We start from the raw sequence: 9,042 nt of genomic DNA on the forward strand, positions 1-9,042 counted from the left end.
CGATGCAACGCAACGCATAAAAATACAGTATAAGTCATTATAATCCTTTTTATATTAGACAATTATGTCCCCACTGGATGCAACAAATGCCTCGTTTATAATGGGTTTTCATGTTTTTGTCTCGTCGCTCCGGCCGGACAGAGCATCACAGTATGGTGAGGGGCGTAACATTTCCGTCACACGCTTGAGGTATTCAGCCAATCACAACGCACTGGATAGCTGGCCAATCAGAGCACACCTCGCTTTTCAGACCGATGAGCTTTGTAAAAAATCGACGCGTTTCAGAAAGGCGGGGCATAGAGGAGAAACAATAATTTACAGTATGTGGAAAATAATGTGTTTTTTTTACCTTAAACCGCATAAACACATTTCATTACACCAAATACACAAAATAATGTTCTTTTTAGCATCATCATATGACCCCTTTAACTTCAAGAATGAGCAAGTGTTGTCAATGAGTTTAAAGTTCGGGGATCGAAAAAAGAGCAAACGGGATGAGAAATTGCGATCTATAGCACAATGAATCACGGAATTTATTAGAGCCACAGAAAGACAAACGTTTTGCTGAAAAATGCACAATACACAATCTTCCAACCTAGGATGAAGTCATTATGTACATTCACAATAACTTGGGTCAAATATAATGTAATTTAATGGAAAATGATGTGAGTGGAGCTGTGGCGCGGCAGGATTATGAACAGCAACCGGGTTGGGATCCGAGGACAGTCGCTGCCGGTGTGCATACAGTCATGGAAAACAATGTGTGGGAATTTTAAAGATGTGGTGCGGCACGGTGCACGGCTGCACATGTCGTCCGGTGTGCGACCGCCTTAAGGCTGGATAGCCTCTTGTTTCAGAGGTGGAATTGTCAAAGATGACTTTTAGAAGAGGACACCGTAATAGGCTGGTAGTTTTTTCCCCCGACGAGGTTAGGGGGAGAGGGCCTAGGCTCAAGAGTCACGGTTCGCTACTGATTTAAGCTGTCTATTTTTAGCTGTCTATAGCGTAACAACTCCCTACTGAAAAAAAAAAAACAGCTAAAACCAGCCTAAGCTGATTGACTGCCTTTTTCTTACTGAATCAACTGTTTTTAGCTGGATTAGCAAAGAAACATGCTAACAACATGCTAGTAACTAGCTAATCATGCTAACAACATGCTAGTAACATGCTAATCATGCTAGAAATGTGCTAGTAACTTGTTAATCATGCTAAAATAGGCTAACACCAGGCTAGTAACATGTTAAACATGCTAGAAACATGATAGCATCATGCTAGTAACATGGTAATCATGCTATAATCATGCTAACAACATGTTAGTAACTTGGTAATCATGCTAGAAACATGTTAACAAAATGCTAGTAACTTGTTAAACATGTTAACAAAATTATAGAAACTTTGTTAAACATGTTAGAAACATGCTAGCATCATGCTAGTAACATGGTAATCATGCTATAATTATGCTAGCAACATGCTAGTAACTTGCTAATCATGCTATAACAATGTTAACAAAATGCTAGTAACTTGTTAAACATGCTAACAAAATTATAGAAACTGTTAAACATGTTAGAAATATGCTAGCATCATGCTAGTAACATGCTAATCATGCTAGAATCATGTTAACAAAATGCTAGTAACTTGCTAATAATGTTAACAACATGCTAGTAACTTGCTTATCATGATAACAACATGCTAGTAACTTGCTAAACATGTTAACAAAATGTTAGAAAGTTGTTAAACATGTTAAAACATGCTAGCATAATGCTAGTAACATGCTAATCATACTAGAATCATGCTAATAACAGAACTACCACATTTTGCTATAAGTTTGATTGCATCATATAATAATTGCTGTTAATAGTGTTCATCGTCTGTTTTATTACGTCTTAAATTGATTTTTCCGTACTGCTGGTTCGTCTGGTCAGAGGAGAACTGGCCCCCCGACTGAGCCTGGTTTCTCCCAAGGTTTTTTCTCCATTCTGTCACCGATGGAGTTTTGGTTCCTTGCCGCTGTCGCCTCTGGCTTGCTTAGTTGGGGACACTTCATTTCCAGCGATACCGTTGACTTGATTGCAAAGATACTATTTAAACTGAGCTGGATGTTGACATCACTGAATTCAATGATGAACTGTCTTTAACTGAAAAATTTGTGTTTACTATTGTCATTTTGCATTATTGACACTATTTTCCTAATTAATGCTGTTCAGTTGCTTTGACACAATCTGTATTGTTCAATGCGCTATATAAATAAAGGTGACTTGACTTGACTTAATAACATGTTAATCATACTAGAATCATGCTAGTGACATGCTATTAACTTGCAAATCGTTAACAGCATGTTAGTAACTTGTTAAACATGTTAGAATCATGATAACACCATATTAGTAACTTGCTAATCATGTTAGAAACATGCTAGCAACTTGTTAAACATGCTAGAAACATGTTAGCATCATGCTAGTAACATGTTAATCATGCTCGAATCATGCTAGTAAAATGCTAATCATGCTAGAATAATGATAGTAACATGCTAGTAACATGCTAATCATGTTTAAAAAAGGCTAACATCATGCTAGTAACATCCCAACCATGCTAGTAACATGTTATTCATGCTATAATTATGCTAGCAACATGCTATTAACTTGCTAATCATGTTATTAACATGCTAGTAACTTGTTAATCATGCTAGAATCATGTTAACACCATATTAGTAACTTGCTAATCATGCTAGACACATTCTAGCAACATTACTAAACATGCTAGAAACATGCTAGCATCATGCTAGTAAAATGTTAATCATGCTAGAATAATGCTAGTAACGTGTTAATCATGTTAACAACATGCTAGTGTAGAGTCTGGACCAATCAGACACAACATTTTTCATTTGATTTAACAAATCAATTATTCATTAGATTAACAAATAATCACAGACCCCTCACCCAATAAACATGCTGGGTGCCAGGATGTCTGCGAACGACCACAGGCCACTGGTCACCATGGCAACCCCGACACCTTTTGCTAGACCAGATACACTTTACGACCTAATGGCATGTTGAGAGTTCTCCCTTTCACCAGATTTTCCATAGGAGAGACACAATGCACAGTAAAAATGGACTATTCTCTAATTAATTCATAGGAAAACCTTTCTTTGAATGAACACACATATCCTTACGGTCATTGTGTATGTTGTTACTGTCCTTGTATATTGTCTTTTATATTGTATACAGTTTTATGCAGGCTTATGATGGAACCACTCGTTCCTGTCATCTTACCTATATGTAATCCTACCATGTTTAGTATCTATGAATTCATCTTCAGATTATCTAATTGAGAGAGCATATTACATGCTGATACCTATGCAACATATTAGTGTTCTAAGAATCTTTACTAGTTTGTGCATCAACACCCAAGCGAATTACATTTGCAAATTACCATGCCCTCACACAAAGGGTCGTAAAACCCTCCAGTAATTGCAACCTCCCGCTTAGGATTTCAGCCTTTCTCATTGGACAAGCCCATCTTGAGAGGCGTAAGCTAACACGACTTAGCATAGTTTCATCTTAGGCTAAGCTTGTCAGCATCCTACCTCCTGTAGTTTGTCTCTGTGCCCTTGAGGTCCCGTTTTTTCCTCTGCCTTAGTTCTTCCTCGGGTGGCCTTGTTAGCGTTATCCAAGTCACCTGCGCCTTGTTTTCCCCAGTGTATTTAAGTGGTGTATTTTTCCCTTGGTTCCTCACTCGGTTTTTGAGTCTTCGCCCTGTGTCTCCTGCCTGGTCTCGTTAAAGCCTCTCTAGCTACCCCAAGTAGGGTTTCCTGAGTTTCTTCCTTTGGTTATAATTGTTCTCTGGTTTTGTTTTCTCCCCTCGTGGAGTTTTGTTTTCTCATGTGGTTTTTCCATTATTTTTGCTGTAGTTAATACCTCAGTCCGAGAAGACCTTTTGTTGTATTTTTCTTGCAAAGACTTTTTTGTAATAAATCTACATTTCCTGAGAAACTGCCTCAAGTGTTTCGTTTGGGTCCAACATTACCACTCCCGTGGATTAGTGGTAGATCTCTCAACTACCATGCCAGAGACCCGAGTTCAAGCCCGGCGCGTGACAGAAAAACCGAGTCAGCTATGGACCCAGAAACACAATTTAACCTAATCCCTGGTTTCTGATTTTTCACTTTCATTTCATTTCATTTCATTTTCTTTTTTTTTTTCTTTTTCTATGTTTCCCATCTTCAATTCGCCTCAGCGAATGTAACAATCTTAGATGTATCCTTCCTGAATGCTATTGCTCAGTTACTAGTTAATTAAATCTAAATTTAATTCTTACAGTTAATCACTAGTGCTACTGATTGTTCCTAATACCAGATTGATTACCCTATTTTTAATAATAGCAGTCAGCTAATTTTAAATCCATTTACATTTTATACCCCTTTTTGCTCCCCTTGATTTGATGTTCTCTCTGAACCTCGAAAGGAACCAGAGACACTTTTATTTTTTATTTGTTTATTTTCAACATGTGCTCTAATTTTATGACCCTGTTACACAAGTCATCTAGACAACATTTTAGTCTTATTTTAGTCAGAATTATCCATGACTATTTTCGTCTAGTTTTAGTCGACGAAAACTGATGACATTTAGTCTAGTTTTAGTCAATGAAAATTGTATTTTAGTCTCTTTTTAGTAATGCAATTCTATTTAACCCAGTCAATATATAAGTACCTAGTAGTATAGACGAAACCAAAATTTTATTTTAGCCAAACCCATTTCAGACAAGGTTATCTTATTATATTATTGTTACCTTATAGACTCAAGAATACATCCATTCCAGACACGGAAGACGCTCTGATTTGAATTTACAACATTTATTTTACCAACCAAACATGTTAGAAGTACACACATAAATTGAAATAAAATAAATAAAACAAACACTGTGTGTTGGCTTGAACTTACCTGAATATATTTGTTCAGGAATAAAACAAAAAGTCTTCACAACCAAATCAGAATCAACAATTTAAGAGCAGCAGAGTTTTTTTTTTGCATAGATATGGGAAAGGTTGCTTATTAAAATGCTCTCTGTGTTTGTGTGTGTGTGTGTGTGTGTGTACAGTACATGCATGCTTCTTGCATGGCTGTTCAGGCCAGCCATTAACTACTACTTAGGCTTGTTTACTTTGAGGAAAGCGCTTCTTTCCAAAATGGTCCTAGCCCTGTTCCTGCGGCCACAAGAGAGGTAACCAGTTACACTGAAGACCCTCTCTGTAAATGCCTGAGAGGCTGGCATCGCCAGGAGGTCTAAGGCCAGAGGTTTCAGTGTTGGAAACGCAGTGGAACAACACTGAGTTAACCAATACTCAATGCCAGATTCCTCAACCTCAGCACTAGTAGCAGCAGTCTGGTGGGACTCGGACAGCCCCCTTTATATTTTAAAATCTCCTGCCTAATGTTTGTTGTCTTGGCTGTCTTGGGCCTCGATGGACGATTAGCACTGAAGAACTTAAATCTATGCCGTTTTGCGGGGGTTGACTCTGGAGCCTCTGTACCCTCATTTGCGACTTGCTCATCATCGGTCAACTGCTCTTCTCGTACTTGCACTCTTTGTGGCACAAGATGAGCAATGTAGTCCTCTGCCTTTCTGACAAGATTCTGTACTTCGTTGTCATCATTTTCCAGAAGGGTTTCAGCTACACAAGGGTCCACAAAGCATGCTGCTGCAGGAAGTGGTGAGAAGTTGTCAGCCGTTATGTCAAGAAACACACTAAAGCGCCTATCCATGCTGGACAGCATCTTCTGAGCCAGAGTAGCTGCATCTTTGTAGGTTCGCCCATGTGCAAGCGAGAACTCCAACAGGTGGTTTTTGAGATCCAGGAGTGTTGGCACAACAAGGGAAAGTGATTGAGTGTCACTTTCAAGCGACTTAGTGTGCTCCGCAAATGGCAGAAGAAGGTCTCTCAGCATCCCGATCTTCTGCCACTCACTGGGCTGCAGGCTGTCCCAGCCCATGGACTCAGCCACAGCTGTGAGGTGCTCCTTGACTTCAAGACAGCGCGAAATCATAGCAAAGCATCTTGACCACCTGGTGGGACAGTCTTTTACCAGAACCAGAGCACACTTCTGCAGCAGCCGCTCTGTGGCGACAGATGACTTCCTAAATTTGTTCACCAAGTGCCTCACTTTCTCCAACAGCCTTCGGATTGGGGGTTCCTTCTGGACCATATTCACTACAAGCTGTACGGTGTGAACCACGCATGGGGTCCTTTCTATGGCTCTGTAGTCGTATCTACATGGAAATAATAAAAAAAAACAAATGTACATATTTAACCATTTTAGCCCTTACATTATTGAACCAAATGAAATAGTTCTAGTAGTTAAGTTCCTATGAACTTATTTAGTCTTTATTTATATGAAATTAAATCATGACCAGTTTCATAAATGCTGAATGAATTAATAGCATAATTTTTTAATCTTTTAACTTTCTATGCAATTATTTTTTTTTATTAATAATATAATATATGACCAGTTACATAAATGTTGAATGAATTATATTGTATATAGTATTTTTTATGTTTCTTACTGTCCCCTTGTGTTTTTACTCTTTATATGTAAAGTGTTTGTTGTGTACTTTGAGAGCAAAGACTAACCGGAGTCAGATTCCTTGTTTGTATATGCAAACCTGGCCAATAAAGTTGATTCTGATTCTGAATTAATAAGCATAGTTTCATACACAGACTTGCCTTACCTGTCATCCTCCCCTTCCTGATGCTCATAGTCATCATTGGCATCATCGTGCTCTGCCTCTGAGTCCTCTTCAGAAGTTGAGGCAACTTCTGCATGTGTGTGGAACGAAGCCACCATATTGCTGCCATTGTCAATAATCGTTGTGAGGACCTTCTCTCTGGGGATCCCCCATTCTTCCATTGACTCCTCCACAAGTGTACTAATCGACTCTGCGGTGTGAGGGTGAACCATCTCCTTCAGGTTCAGGAGTTTGTGTTCAGCCTTGTTGTCCTCAGGGTTGAAGTAACAGGCGCTGACTCCCAGGAAGGATGCTGTAAGCCCCTTTTTAGTCCAAATATCCAACCCTGTAGTTATTCTGCATGCTGTGGCCATGTTTTGTTTGATCTTTTCTTTCTCTTCTTTGTACATTTTGTCAATCAAGTTTAAAATTTTATGTCTTTTTGGCACTTTGAACCTTTTGTCCATTTTTGCCATCATCGCGATGAACTCCTCATCTTCGACAATTCGTGCTGGGAGCCCTGTGCGGCCTATCCACTGCGCTATCCCCTCCTCTTTGGTACGTTGCTCTGGGGAGTTGTCGTTGTACCTCCATTTGGCAAAGAAATCCTGAGCACTAGTTGGCTTGTCCATCTTCTTGGGTGGGACTTGCTTCACTGGTGCTATTTCTGGAATCTAGCACAGGAATAGATACAATGTCAGGACAGATGCAGCCTCTGGAAAATCTAACTGTTGTAAATATTAAGTAGCATACATCCTTGCTATGATTTTTACCATAGTAAATCAAACTCTGAGTGAGTGACTTGACTGTCCGTAAAAGAAAAAAAAAAGTCTACATAATCAAAACAGAAGCAGTCTAAGCAGTAGACTCGGAAGGCATGTTAATGCCAATACCATTTGTTTAAATGTATGTATTGGTCTAGAATAAGGTATTCAAAGTCATGTTGTTGATGCCAAATTCAGTTCAGTGTGATTGCTATGTGAATGACAAAACTAGCTACAGTATTTGGCCAACAAGGGATGCTTAGTACACAGTACGAGTCAGTCAGTCAGGTAGGAACTAAGAACCCACTTTACACTCTCTCACACAAACAAAAATATACACACACACACACACAAACACACACACACACACACACACACGTTAACCCACTTTACACTCTCTCACAAACAAATATACACACACACACGCTAGTCACACACGTTTGTCTCAGTCGTTTTCAGCTCCAGTGGCTAACATTTAAAGCTAACGTTAAAATGAGACAAATTAACCACAGCCTCATGAGTTGGCATAAGCTTTCTAAAATAGAAAGTAATGTTACGTTCATGTCTTGACTTACCTCAATTTCATTATGGAGTGCCTTGAGATGTCTCTTAAGGTTCGTGGTGTTTTTTCCTGTGATTTTGTGGCCGCATTTCTCCCCATCTTTTTCCACAACACATTCCGTTTTCTTTTCCACTTCTATGTAATGAAAGTTTTTCCAAATGTCGTTTCTTCTTTTTCTCCCAAAGACGAAGTTGGCCGGCCATCGGTCCCTTTCCCTTTCGTCTTCTAAATAATGCCACGAGTGGGGCTTGAGGAAGTGACGTCGCCTGCGTCTGCGCAGTGCGACCTGATGCAGCCCCTGAAGTGAGACACAGGAAACAGAAATACTGCAAAATAATAATAATAACGCGACTAAACGAGACAAAATAACGTTATAACATTTTGTTTCGTCTCGTTTTGGTCAACGAAAATGAAGAGACATTTTAGCATAGTTTTTATTTTGTAAACCACATTTAGTCTCGTTTTTATTCGTCAACAATATTGCATTATACATTTAATTATAGTCATCGTCACATGAACAGCATTTACGTTGCGTCTTGTCTCGTTTTCGTCACGTGATAAAGGTTCGTTGACAACGATATTTAGTAATAATTTTCGTTGATGAAAGCAACACTAGTACGATAAGAAACTAACCTGATTTTAGCGAAGAAATCCTCATTTCTGTTGTTAGTAGAGGGTACGCCTTTTCTGACGAAGAAATCTCAGATTAGCAGCCCATATAAATGGTACCAGAATAAATCGGTCTGATCTTGGGCGAAGAAATCCCATTTTTCAGCACTGTGTACGTGATCTGAGTAATGCTCCTCATTTCAGTGATTTAAGGCCTTATTATGTGTTATGTATCATTGTATTCATATTGATCCGCTCATGTTTTTGGATTCAGTTAGGTCAGTCCCTCCCCACATACTTTGGTTTTACTTGTGTTATTGTTTATCTTTGTTTTGACTTTATTCTACCTCTCTTTGATTTTATTGCATTTATTTACATTTGTTTAGCACA

General features: G+C 38.9%; 2 long non-coding RNA genes and 1 pseudogene across 2 annotated transcripts in view; 2 read left to right on the forward strand and 1 right to left on the reverse strand.

Moving 5' to 3' along the window:
• The window catches only part of LOC107693440 (uncharacterized), a 52,690-nt pseudogene that overhangs the window by 22,293 nt on the left and 21,355 nt on the right, over positions 1-9,042 (forward strand).
• The window catches only part of LOC107693354 (uncharacterized), a 15,167-nt gene continuing 10,335 nt past the window's right edge, over positions 4,211-9,042 (reverse strand). Inside the window, exon 3 of the long non-coding RNA XR_001634727.1 lies at positions 4,211-4,306. This is a non-coding gene — a long non-coding RNA (uncharacterized LOC107693354). The remainder of the gene's footprint in view (positions 4,307-9,042) is intronic.
• The window catches only part of LOC107693359 (uncharacterized), a 9,208-nt gene continuing 8,824 nt past the window's right edge, over positions 8,659-9,042 (forward strand). The window contains exon 1 of the long non-coding RNA XR_001634729.1: positions 8,659-8,719. This is a non-coding gene — a long non-coding RNA (uncharacterized LOC107693359). The remainder of the gene's footprint in view (positions 8,720-9,042) is intronic.

Source organism: Sinocyclocheilus anshuiensis, unplaced genomic scaffold (assembly GCF_001515605.1).
Source record: "Sinocyclocheilus anshuiensis isolate Anshui unplaced genomic scaffold, SAMN03320099.WGS_v1.1 scaffold1050, whole genome shotgun sequence".
NCBI classification, from domain to species: Eukaryota; Metazoa; Chordata; class Actinopteri; order Cypriniformes; family Cyprinidae; genus Sinocyclocheilus; species Sinocyclocheilus anshuiensis.